We start from the raw sequence: 13856 nt of genomic DNA on the forward strand, positions 1-13856 counted from the left end.
CTTGTAGAAGGACTATAAAATAGGGAGCACATTTTGACGAGTGGGGGCTAAGTAGTGGCACGTACAGACGTGAACGGAGCAACTTTAGCAGAAAAATAGGGACAGCTGGCCAGGGAGGAAAGGGAGGAAATAAGAAGAAGTGTGAGTGGAAAGGCATTGTGATGGGTGCGCGCACCGTGTGAGTGTTGGAGACGATCGGTTGACCGCGAGGTGGCGCCAGAGAGTGTTGACCATAACTAGTACTTGATCAGTTGTGAGCGGAATCACACGAGAGTGTATGGGAATGGAAAGGAAATGAGCTATGGTAAGTGCGAAAGGATTTGTGCAGTAAATAAACTTGGGTGATAAAATTTGAGACGTTCGCTCTTGTCTGTGCCATAAAGGTATACATACATAGATCTACACCTAACTAAACGTAAAGAAGGTGGACACGGCTGTGAGAGTGATTTAGAAGATGGGGGCCGAAACTCCCTTGTCACATATTTGTAAGAGCTTACCGGGATACGCTGAACGAATAAATAAATATCACGATCAATGGGTAACAGAATTGAAGGGGGAGGGTCTGCCCCAGATTTGGCCCGAGAGAGGGTCTTTTGACAAAAGCGTTCTTGATATGGTACGAACATGCATTAGCCTCAAGTATAAGGGGAAACAATGGCAAAATAGGAAGGAGATATTAGACCTCTGGAGATTGTTTGAGGAGGTACCCCCACCCAAAGCTCCGGCCCCAAACATTGATCTACCTTCCACCACAGATAATCCATTGATAATTCCAAGAGAGGACAAGGAACAGCTAAGTGCAGCACAACCTGCGGAAGTGATTAGTCTGTACCCGATATTACCTAAACCAGCCCCCGCAGCAGGATACAGCGACCCTACGTATGTGCCTCCCCCCACAACTGGTACACCACAAAGACCAACAGCCCCCCCGCCATACGAAAGCACCAGAGAGCGAGCCCAGGGAAGCACACAGAGGGTGGATATAGAGAAATTAACGAGTGACTTAGAGTCGAGGCTTACTGTGGCAAGGGATGAACTCTCAAGGATAAAAGACATATGTGAGCGCACAGCGTGTGCCCCCACACAATCAGGACGCACGTCTAGAGCGTCGAGCGAAGGTAGACAGATAGAGGAAGGATGGAAAAAGGGGGAAATACTGTTCAGGATTGAGGAGGAGCCGACACGAATAATAGAGGTAGGAGCAGTAGAAGGGAGCATTGGTGATGTATCACGAGAGAGAGGGATCAGAGAGGACTTGTTATGTGATGTCAGAGGAGGATTGGATGACAGTGATAGGTTGAGTATGGCAGTGGGAGGGGAAAGCGAGGAAGTGGACGGTGCATGTTCACTAGGGACTATAGACGACGAATGGATGGGACGACTAAGAAATAGGGTAGGGAAGATGGCGTCATTGGAGTCAGCAGCGACTAAGGAAAGGGAGGGTGCAACTGCAAAAGGGAAGTTACAACTTCCATTGATACACAGAGGGGGGGGAGACCAAACTATATACCATGGGCTCAGATGGATAAGGCTAATTTAATGAAATTATTGCCCCAGCTGTCAGGAGGGGCGAGCAAGTGGATATATGCATTTGAGAAACATACCGCCGGCATACCGTTGGCAGTAGGCGATGTGAAAAGCCTACTAGTCACCGCAGTAGGAGATCAAGCGGACAGAGTATGGGCTAAGGCTGGTTTCCCGGCCGTGACGTTAGATTATGATCGTCATGATGGAGCTTCCTTTAATACAGTACGAGCAAGGGTGTGGGACGCGCTGCGGGAGACATTCCCAGATACCCCTGATTTACAGTCAGTAATGCAATGTACAATGAACGACGGGGAGGATGCTATGGATTACATTCTCCGGGTGCAGGAGATGTGGAGAGCGGAAACGGGCACGCCCTGGCACCAATCCACATCTCTTTTTTATTTCATCATTAAGAGAGGGCTCCCAAAAGAGGTGCAGAAGGCACTCGATAAGATAGCGGGCGTTGAGGCGAAGGGGTGGCCAGAGATCCAAAGTATAATAGTGCACCATTGCAAAAGGATCAAAGAGAGAGAGAGGGAAGTAGCACAGAAAAGGTTGGCAGACGAGGCAAAGTTGGTACAATCAAAACTAGTGAAGGTTGCAGCAGCGGTAGCAGGACTCCCACTCATGAGGGAGGGAGAGGAAGGAGAGGAGGGGCAAATAGCAATACAAGGAAGAATAGCAGCAAATTGGGCAGGACAAGGACAACGACAGTGGACTGAGCAGGAGCAGAACGGAGGTCCAATGTGGCAAGAGTGGGCCCCAAGAGGGGGAAGAGGTGGGTACCGGGGCCGAAGAGGAGGACAAGGGTATGGAGGAATGGGAGGTAATGGGTGGCAGGGTGCCAGAGGTCCACAGGGGAGCTGCTGGAATTGTGGGAGATGGGGGCACTACTCAAGAGAGTGCAGGAGCAGACAAAACAACGGGTTCCAGGAGACAGGACAGTACGGTCACCCCCACCCAGGAAGCCCCTATGGCCTCCCCATGGGACAATATCAACAACCAGAAAATGTAGGACAAAGAAGTAACGCACAGCTACACGGACATCAGTACAGGACACAAAACCACCCACAGAATAATGACAACATGCAATACACGCCAGGTAACACTTTCGCCACAGTAGCTAACGGAGCACCTGCTCCTGCACCTTACAGCGGAGTGTCAGTAGTTTCGGGGAACATTTTTGATCAAGGGGGGGCAATGAGACACCCCGCATAGGACAGCCCACAGAGAGCACTTGCGTGTCCAGTACTATCTACGACCCACAATGCATCAGAGGAACCATTGATAGGAGCGCAGATAGGAGACAAGCAGTTCATATTCATGGTGGATTCGGGAGCGGAGAAATCATGCATTAGAGAGGGCCGGTTCCCGTTATCTAATAGAACGTTAGAGACGCAGGGGTTCTCTGGGGCTGTAATTGAAGTTCCTTACACAGAAGCATTGGATGTGACAGTGGGGGGTAAAACAGTGAAAGCACCCTTACTGTACTATGAACACTCTCCCATTAATTTGCTGGGGAGAGATCTCTTGAGCAAACTAAACATGACAATATCATTCACAGGGAGCGGTATCGTATGTTCGACGCCAGGCATATGTCCTCTCCGCATATTAGCAGTAATACACGGCCACACAATTATGCAAGAGATCAGAGGGTTACCAAGAAACGAGGAGATGTTTGTTGAGGGCATGAGAGCATTGGCTCTCATAGTACCAGAACTAAAAAGGATGGATTGGAGGATTCCAGCCGAATTCCTCTTCCGCCCCATAGCAAGCCCCGACACTGCTCTAGGGTCAGTGGTATCGTTGGATTTACACGCAGTACACGTGTCAGCAAACAGAATATGTGTGATTGGCGTTGACATGGAAGGATGTGAGTGGCGGACAGTACTGTGTACAAATGCAAATATCCCACTGAGGGAGCTCTCGGACGAGGAGCTATTTTCAGACACTGAGACAGATGGCGAAATAGTGATGGAACTAGCAATGCCGTGTGACATTGTAGTTACAGCCAGAAAAACTCAAGTTGAATTAATGGCAGTGGTAGGAGCACCACATGCATTTTTTGATGACGACATGCGGTTAGTACCCGATAACATATGGACAAATGGCCCCCATGACGTGGGGTTATTACATGAGGTTCAGCCTGTGGTAATAAAACTGAAACCGGGAGCAATTATACCCCGGGTAAAACAATATCCATTGTCACGCGAAGCAGAAGAAGGGATCAGAGAGACACTAGATGCACTGCTAGCACAAGGAATAATAGTGCCCTCAAACTCCCCATGCAACACATGTATTTACCCGATTAAAAAGGCGAAGGGAGGTTCATGGAGGATGATACAGGATTTACGCCCACTCAATGATGTGATTCAGAAGGAGTTCCCTTTAGTTCCGAACCCATCAACAATACTGTGCAACATTCCAAAAACGGCATCCCACTTCACAGTTATTGACTTAAAAAATGCATTTTTCTCGATTCCCTTAGCTGAGGAGAGCAGGTACTTAACAGCATTTACACTAGGGGGGAGGAGGTTCGAACACTGCAGACTACCTCAGGGGTATTGCGAGAGCCCAAGCATATTCAACAGGGTACTACACGAAGATCTGGGGAATTTGTGTGTAGAAAGCACAGTGATTCAGTACGTTGATGATTTATTGATCTGTGCACAAACTGAGGAAGAGTGTAGAAAGGACTCAATAACACTCCTGACATTATTGGCCAATAAAGGGTACAAGGTGGACAAGGGGAAGTTACAATACTGTCTGGCCGAGGTCCTATACTTGGGACAGCTGATATCAAAGGACGGCAAGCGGATCATACCCGACAGGGCACAGGCGATTAGAGCAGTTGGGGAGCCCAAAACAGTAAAAGAGATGCAGAAATTTCTGGGTATGTGCAACTATTGCCGAGCATGGATATTGGATTATGCTGCATACACAAGGCCCTTGTTACAGGCACTAAAAGAGGCACAGCAGGAAAACAAACACATAGAATGGACAGAAGAGATGAACACAGCATTTGACTCACTAAAAGAGCTGATATCAAGCGCTCCAGTACTGGCAAATCCAGACTATGGACGCGAATTCTTCTTATTTTCACACTGCAAAGGAACACTGATGACAGCAGTATTGACACAAAAGACATCGTTAGGGCACAAACCACTGGCTTACTATAGTGGCACCCTAGACGCAGTAATGCAAGGTCATTTCGCGTGCGAACAATCTCTAGCTGCAGCCGCGTTCGCGATTGAGAAAAGTGCCACGATAGTGATGGGCTGTCCTGTGACACTGTTTGTGGAACACTCACTCTTTGCAATATTAGAGCGATCAAAGAGCACATTGACGACACAACGCGCCACAGCATACGAAATAATATTGTCCAGCGCAAACATCCACATAGTAAGATGTAAAACAGTGAACCCAGCCACATTCATCACAGAGGCATGCACCGTAGAGGATATGCAAAACCACAACTGCGCTACGTTCACAGGTGACGAATGTCAGGATCAAGTGATTTTTGAGAATGCCCTGAACGAGGGAGAGGTGTATTTCGTAGACGGGTCAGCATCAATAGATATGGAGACAGGAGAGAAACATGTGGGTATGGCAGTTGTACGATTAGAGGAAGATGAATACGAGACACTAGTGCAACACCGTCTCCCATCCCACTATTCAGCCCAAGCAGCAGAACTAATTGCGCTAATAGAAGCATTGCATGCCGCCAAGGGGTGCGCAGTAACAATATATACCGACTCAGCATACATGACAACGACAGTACACGGCGGGTTGGCACGGTGGGGGCGGAGAGGGTTCCGACGAGCAGATGGAGCACCAGTTCAGCATGCAGAACTATTGAAAGAACTGATTGAGGCTCTGCAAGACCCCACGGCAGTGGCCATCGTAAAATGCCAAGCCCACACCACAAATACAGATTTTATATCTTTGGGGAACGCGGCAGCAGACGCCGCTGCCAAAGAAGCTTCGTATTTACAGAAAGGTGTAGTAGGAGAATACATGTTGCACCACACAGCACGCCAAGAGGTCCCCACAGGATACAACATGATGCCCACACAGGAAATAATAGAGCTGCAAGAGGGAGCTAGTGCAGAAGAAAAATTGCTGTGGACTAAAAGGGGATGCAGCAAATCGCCGACTGATTTGTTATGGCGACAAAAAAGTTCAGGAAAAGCGGTAATGCCAGTCACATTGTTAGAAATAGCATTTCAACAACTACACTTTCCCGCACATAACGCAAAGCAACACATAATGGCGGAGATACAAGAAGATTGGTTTGCACCTTGCCTCCATGAACATGTCACAAGACTGGCTTTAGAATGCACGACATGTCAGATTTACAACTCAGGCATGACATTGCGCACACTGAGAGGAACGATACCCAAACCAAATGGCCCATTCAGAGAGCTCCACATTGATTATGTAGACATGGGAGAAAGATGTAACGGGGCTCGCTACATGATTGTGGTTGTATGTCCATTTTCGAGATGGGTGGAGGCAGGCCCCTGTGCGCGCCCTGATGCGAAGGGTGGCGCGAAGTTCCTAGTGCGGGAAGTGTTCCCGCGCTGGGGGATTTGCGAAGTTATTCGCTCAGATAACGGCACGCATTTTGTTAATGAACTATTCAAGGAAGTGACTACCCTATTGGGAATAAAGCACAAATTATGTTCAATTTATCATCCTCAAAGTAATGGCGTAGTGGAAAAAATGAACGGTCTGTTAAAAAGCAGATTGTCAAAACTGTGTTTTTCCCTTAAAAAGACCTGGATGTACTGCCTGCCTTTGGCCTTGTTCGAGTTACGAAATCAGCCAAGTAAAGACCACCACTTGTCCCCGCATGAGATCGTCACGGGAAGGAGGATGCACACAGCGCATTCACCTCTCCGTGAACGTTCTGATGCACACAGAAGCGCAGCGATATTAGGAGAGGAGTTCACAGAGTACTTGAGAAAACTGACACGGGCAGCGCGCGTAATTGCAAAGCAACTAGCCCCCCCCTCTACAAGAGAGGAGGGGAACACAACAGAAACAGAGACAATGCCTGAAAAACCATTACAACTAATGCCTGGTGACCTTATATATGTCCGAAGTTTTGTGCGAAGGTGGAATGCACCACGTTTCCATGGCCCTTATGAGGTAGTGTTTTGCACACCGACAGCAGTAAAGGTAAAGGGCCTACGATACTGGGTGCATTTGACAGACGTACGCAGAGCTTATAACGCCGCGGAAGGTGAGGTACAGGACGAGGCACGGACAACTGCGGACAATGAAATTGTGCAGAATGGATGATGGGAATTTTGTGTGCATTAAGTGTTGAACACTGAACACGAATGGCGCACGACATGCGTACTGAAATGAACATGTGTATATACATATATATATATATATAATTTTTTACAACTTTTGAAGGTTTTTGTCTGGTCCTTTTTGGGTTTTGGAGAAGTTTTTTTTTTTCTCTCTCTCTCTCTCTCTCTCTCTCTCTCTCTCTCTCTCTCGACTTTTCTCTTTATGTATGAAATAATGTACTGATAGTAATATTTGTAAAGTTACCTTGTCTGTGGACATACCCCCTCCTTCACCCACTCCCATACTTTACCGAAAAAATTTCACAACGTTCTAAATGTTTACATGCGTGTACTTAATGCACTTTTATGTCTCAAACAGGATTCACTATGGCATCGGATGGGCAGCCTGCAACTAATAGATTTGTTAGATTTAGAGAAATGTTAGTAGATAGATTGACGTATTCATACGAATGTGGTTTATCAATGTGTGTTATTGTGTTCTTCATCTCAATATTCTGCCTAATGACACATTGGGTCATAGCGTTCATCTCTACTGAGATGAACGAGGGGGGAGGGGGGAGTAACACCACCCTTGCCCCTGGCACGAATTCAATTACAAATATGAATATTAAAGAAGGTGATTTTTTGATCTGGGATGGATCCCGCCTTGTATGGGGTTACTACACTGCACCACCCACTGCTGCCCCGTCACGATCAAAAGACAAAGGTATGAAAAATGACACAATGTCCCTACCTGAAATATATAACAGCCCCACTACCCTTCCCGCCCCGATACAAAACAGCGACTTGTTGTTTATTGAGGAAAATGGAAAAGTAATTACAATGACAGAACACAAGTACCTACATGAAGAATTGGAAAAGGGGGGAGGGAATGAGAAAGGGGGGCCTATTCTTACACCTGTCGAAACTATAAGGTATAGGAGGGGGGAGAGAAGTAGGCGAAGAAGAGAGACAAGCAGGAGGGGGTATGATGAGTATTATGGGTTAGGATTAGACAAGATGGAAGACCCACGACACCCCCACCAAGCAAATAAATGGTATGCAGATATGAGTACAACAGCTAAACAGACAACTAATGAAAGCTGCTATGTCTGTTCGCTCATCCCCCATGCATCAGGTACACCCAAAGTGTTGTTGCCAAGAGAATTGCCCATTGTGGATGCCCAATGTCTCCTTCATCTCACACTGTGTAGAATAAAGAACACCTTTCAAGCACACGATGTCTCTTTCAAAATAATACAGGACAACAAAACGTGCTATTCAAAAGCGTCTGGAGTGGTCTGTCCTAAAGAACCTTTCTTTGCAATACAAGGGACGCTGTTTTCAGAAAACAAATGGAAAGATGAGGAAGTACTGTGCAAAGCGGAAGCACTGAGAGGTGTCCAACCAGACAAGCTGCGATGGATGGAAAAAACGTGCTTACCAATATGGAAAGAACGCATCTCTAAACTAACATGGGTAACAGCGATGGAGAAACCCTTCAAGCTACAAAGTGAAATACAAAACGAACTATGTTTCAAGGGAGAAGGAAAAGTGGTAATGGGAACGAACAAAAACTGTAACAAAACTCTCACCATCCCAGACATGAAAAAAGGAACAGCAGCACTAATGGACACATACTGGGTGTGCGGGAATAAGGCTTACTTGCACCTTCCCCAGGCATGGAGTGGCAGCTGCTCAATGGCCACTTTGCATTCGGCCCTAATGGTGATTCCAGAAAGCCACGTTGACAAAAATAAAAAGACGCAAGGAAACATGAACAAGGACGAGACGTCTCCCACTGCAGAAGCACACCTCTATGTCCTGTCCTCCGGAGGGAAAGAAGAGGAGCTATCACGGAACAAGCGAGCATCAAACTATATATCACAAGCGTCATCCGATTTATTGGCACAGATCCCAGACAGGTATCGCCTGTTCAGCTCCGTGGAAACATTTTTTGCCTCACTGGTTTCAAGTGTCCAAGCAAGAGCAAATGCAAAATGGCTTCAGATCACACGGTGGGAACTGATTCAGCTGGCCAATGACACTGAAGAAGGGTTCAACATAATAAAGGTGGAACTACGAGCTCTGCGACTAATGACCATGCAGAACAGGTATGTTCTGGACCTACTAACAGCAATCGATGGAGGTGTTTGCCGAAAAATAGGAAGTGCGTGCTGCATGTTCGTACCTTCTGAAGACGCAGAAAATGGGTCCCTGTCCCACGTCATTGAAGCAGTCCATAACCTGGGAGAGAAAATGAAGCTGGAAGGTGGGGCTGAAGACAGCTCATGGTTCGACAATATCTTCTCCTGGGTTCCCTCCTGGCTTGGAATAACGATGAAATTATTGATACCAGTTGCGGTGGTCCTCCTCGTGGTGTTCTGCCTGTGCCAGGTGGGCCTTCGATGTTGTGCTAACGCAGTCCCTAACGGTGCGATGATGATGGTGACAATGGGCAACTCAGGTGGTACAATTAAGGCGACACAAGAAGTACATGTACAGACAGGACCGGATAATACTCCCAGATACCAGTTAGTGCCTATGTGCCGTGATAAGTACATAGTAGACAAACTATGGCACACCACTATCAAAGAACCCCGAGATGTGGAACTGGAATGGTATGAGGAGGTCTGGGTGGACTTGGAAGAGACGGGTGACTGTATATATTTAACCTGTACCCCAGATGAGTATGCTAGAAGAGGTGAGAGCTTGAGGGGGGTATGCAGAGCCTGGATGCCTAGAAAAGGAACACCTGCATGGGATGACGCAGTGGTAGAGGAGCAGGAATGCAGAAGATTAGAAGAGCTAAAGAATTCGTTACTTTAGTAACGAAAGGGGGGAAATGTAGGGGAGGACTGGCCGCGAGGCCCTCCTCACCTGCAGCCTTCTCCCCAGGTGAGGACCATGACTCGGTGGCCGTCCCCTCATGCCACCCGGGCCCAGGTGAAGGAGGGGTCACCCGCCGACGACATTGCCCACACCTATCCGTTCCCTGCATATACCCAAATTCAGTTAGGCCTAGAAGCCATCTTGTTTAGCAAACATGGCGTGAGTTCAGCACACTGTAACGAGGCCCCCACCTTTGGAGGACCTTTCATGCATCTCTGCCGCCGCAGTAGCCTTGGTAGATCCGCTGCGAGCGCGTTCCCATGAGAAAGTCGGATATGAACTAACCCGAGATGCTAACATAGTAACATTATTCTCATCCACAATGTAATATCGCACCCTGCATGACCTGGTCCGCGAGGCCGGGGTGACGGGAAAAAAGCTGAAGCATCACTATCTGAAGAAAGTAGAAAATAATTCAAGTATTGGTATTAACGAACTACCTCGGTTTAAACAGATCATGTAAACTGTGAATTAACCATAAAGATGTAACGTTACATGATACCACCCTAGGTCTGGACTAGTGCTGCTACAACCACAGAGAAAGATGTCGACCAAATGTATAGCCTTTACTTACTCATATATGTTTTCTTAATCACCTAAAGCAGCGAGCATCAATTTCTGTAGGCCATAACCTAGAACGACCTCGTGTAACGTTTAATGTACATAAAATAATCACATCATGTAGTAAATATAATGTTAGGTAACGAAAAGGTACTCGGACCGACTGTATTAAAGAAATGTGTAACGAAATGGAAATATATATGTGTGTTTAAATAACATCAAAATAAGACGGAACGTTATAAAAGTTCTGCATTTAAAAGTTAGCAACGCACGAGGAAAAAACCTTTGTGAGTATATGCAAGGCCATTCTCCCTCCCATCCTGCCAAGCCTGCCAGATATGGAAGCTAAGGCCTGTGCCGCGCTCCCTCACCTCCCCCAACCAAGCTGGAGCCGCTTCAGAGAGTCAGAGGCCCCGGTACCGCACCCAAGGCCACAGCCCACCACCTGGGTTATTTACAGCACGGTAATAAACCCACGTTTTGAATCCTCTGATCTACCAGCACCCTCTCGTAAAGTCCACAACCCTCCCCCCTAGACCACCCCAAGAACGACCCCCATCACTGGGACAAGACACAGAGACCCATTTGTATAATAACTTCTAACGCGGCAGACAGGCATGTACCAGTCGTCTCAGGCCCCAAAACTCAGCCCCTCGACCTAAAATACCGGTCAATAGGACACAGGTAAATCTCACCCTAACCGACAATCACCGGACCTCTCAAGAGGTGCATTCCTCATGCGTTGCGTTTATTGTATAAGACAAACTGCCGAGCGATTTATTGATGAACTTAGATGTCGTTTCTTGAATAACTGCAGTGTGCATGGCCTAGGGCAAACGAGTCAGGAGAGGTATTCATCTTTGTCACAGGCTGCCCCAGCATACCAACACCGCTCGGATGACCTCAAGCTGGCCTGCCAGGCCCAACCCAACCCACGAGGCTGACCAGTGACGTCCTCACGCCAAGACCAACCACGCTGCAGCAACACCTATAGTTAGTCGACGCCACCCAATCCCAATTAACTTGTGCCCCCTATAGTGTGTAGGTTCTGATGACGTTTTTTGTATTAGAAATACGCCTGTCTTTGCTATTGTCAGACAGAGCGCTCTCGGAGGTTGCAGAGTTCTTTGCATGCCCTATTCTTTGGATAAACTCCCACTTACGCTCACCCGCACTCTGTCTTGGCCTTATTCCCACTACGGGAGAGTCCCTTATTGTCTCTCATTGCGGGGAGGATCGTGCTGAAATTGGGGGCGCTTCCTTTCAACTTTTAGGGGGTCTAGGATGCCTGTAAACCCCTTTTTTGGCCTCCAAAGTCTTCTACATTTTTGCAGGCATAAAATGCAATTGAAGGCCTTTTTTGGGCTGCCAACATTTTCTGAACTTTCAGGGGTGTAGGATGCATTTTTCGTGCCAAAAATACTTTTGAGAATTTCAGTGGTCTAGGATGCGGGTTAATGCCCCTTTCAGGCTGCAAATGTTGTTGGGACATTCAGAGCTCGCTGACACCGTTTTTGGTACACCAACATTTTCTGGATTTTAGGGGGTCTAGGATGCCTGTAAACCCCTTTTTTGGGCCTCCAAAGTTTTCTACATTTTTGCAGGCCTAAGATGCATTTTAAGGCCTTTTTTGGGCTGCCAACATTTTCTGAACTTTCAGTGGTGTAGTATGCATTTTCCGTGGCAAAAATATTTTTGGGAATTTCAGTGGTCTGCGGATTAATGCCCCCTTCAGGCTACAAATGTTTTTGTGACATTCAGGGCTCTATGACACAGTTTTTGGGCCACCAAGATTTTCTGGACTTTTAGGGGGTCTAGGATGCCTGTAAACCCCTTTTTTGGCCTCCAAAGTTTTCTACATTTTTGCAGGCATAAAATGCAATTGAAGGCCTTTTTTGGGCTGCCAACATTTTCTGAACTTTCAGGGGTGTAGGATGCATTTTTCGTGCCAAAAATATTTTTGAGAATTTCAGTGGTCTAGGATGCGGGTTAATGCCCTTTTCAGGCTGCAAATGTTGTTGGGACATTCAGAGCTCGCTGACACCGTTTTTGGTACACCAACATTTTCTGGATTTTAGGGGGTCTAGGATGCCTGTAAACCCCTTTTCTGGGCCTCCAAAGTTTTCTACATTTTTGCAGTCCTAAGATGCATTTGGCCTTTTTTGGGCTGCAAACATTTTCTGAACATTCAGGGTGTAGGATGCATTTTTGTGCCAAAAAATTTTTTGGGAATTTCAGTGATCTAGGATGTGGGTAAATGCCCCCTTCAGGCAGCAAATGTGTTTGTGACATTCAGAGCTCTATGACACAGTTTTTGGTCCACGAACATTTTCTGGAATTTAGGGGGTCTAGGATGCCTGTAAACCCCTTTTCTGGGCCTCCAAAGTTTTCTACATTTTTGCAGTCCTAAGATGCATTTGGCCTTTTTTGGGCTGCAAACATTTTCTGCACTTTCAGGGTGTAGGATGCATTTTTTGTGCCAAAAATATTTTTGGGAATTTCAGTGATCTAGGATGTGGGTAAATGCCCCCTTCAGGCAGCAAATGTGTTTGTGACATTCAGGACTCTATGACACAGTTTTTGGGCCACCAAGATTTTCTGGACTTTTAGGGGGTCTAGGATGCCTGTAAACCCCTTTTTTGGCCTCCAAAGTCTTCTACATTTTTGCAGGCATAAAATGCAATTGAAGGCCTTTTTTGGGCTGCCAACATTTTCTGAACTTTCAGGGGTGTAGGATGCATTTTTCGTGCCAAAAATACTTTTGAGAATTTCAGTGGTCTAGGATGCGGGTTAATGCCCCTTTCAGGCTGCAAATGTTGTTGGGACATTCAGAGCTCGCTGACACCGTTTTTGGTACACCAACATTTTCTGGATTTTAGGGGGTCTAGGATGCCTGTAAACCCCTTTTTTGGGCCTCCAAAGTTTTCTACATTTTTGCAGGCCTAAGATGCATTTTAAGGCCTTTTTTGGGCTGCCAACATTTTCTGAACTTTCAGTGGTGTAGTATGCATTTTCCGTGGCAAAAATATTTTTGGGAATTTCAGTGGTCTGCGGATTAATGCCCCCTTCAGGCTACAAATGTTTTTGTGACATTCAGGGCTCTATGACACAGTTTTTGGGCCACCAAGATTTTCTGGACTTTTAGGGGGTCTAGGATGCCTGTAAACCCCTTTTTTGGCCTCCAAAGTTTTCTACATTTTTGCAGGCATAAAATGCAATTGAAGGCCTTTTTTGGGCTGCCAACATTTTCTGAACTTTCAGGGGTGTAGGATGCATTTTTCGTGCCAAAAATATTTTTGAGAATTTCAGTGGTCTAGGATGCGGGTTAATGCCCCTTTCAGGCTGCAAATGTTGTTGGGACATTCAGAGCTCGCTGACACCGTTTTTGGTACACCAACATTTTCTGGATTTTAGGGGGTCTAGGATGCCTGTAAACCCCTTTTTTGGGCCTCCAAAGTTTTCTACATTTTTGCAGGCCTAAGATGCATTTTAAGGCCTTTTTTGGGCTGCCAACATTTTCTGAACTTTCAGTGGTGTAGTATGCATTTTCCGTGGCAAAAATATTATGGGAAT

Source organism: Ambystoma mexicanum, chromosome 7p, assembly GCF_040938575.1.
Source record: "Ambystoma mexicanum isolate Mex_15411 chromosome 7p, UKY_AmexF1_1, whole genome shotgun sequence".
Lineage (NCBI taxonomy): Eukaryota > Metazoa > Chordata > Amphibia > Caudata > Ambystomatidae > Ambystoma > Ambystoma mexicanum.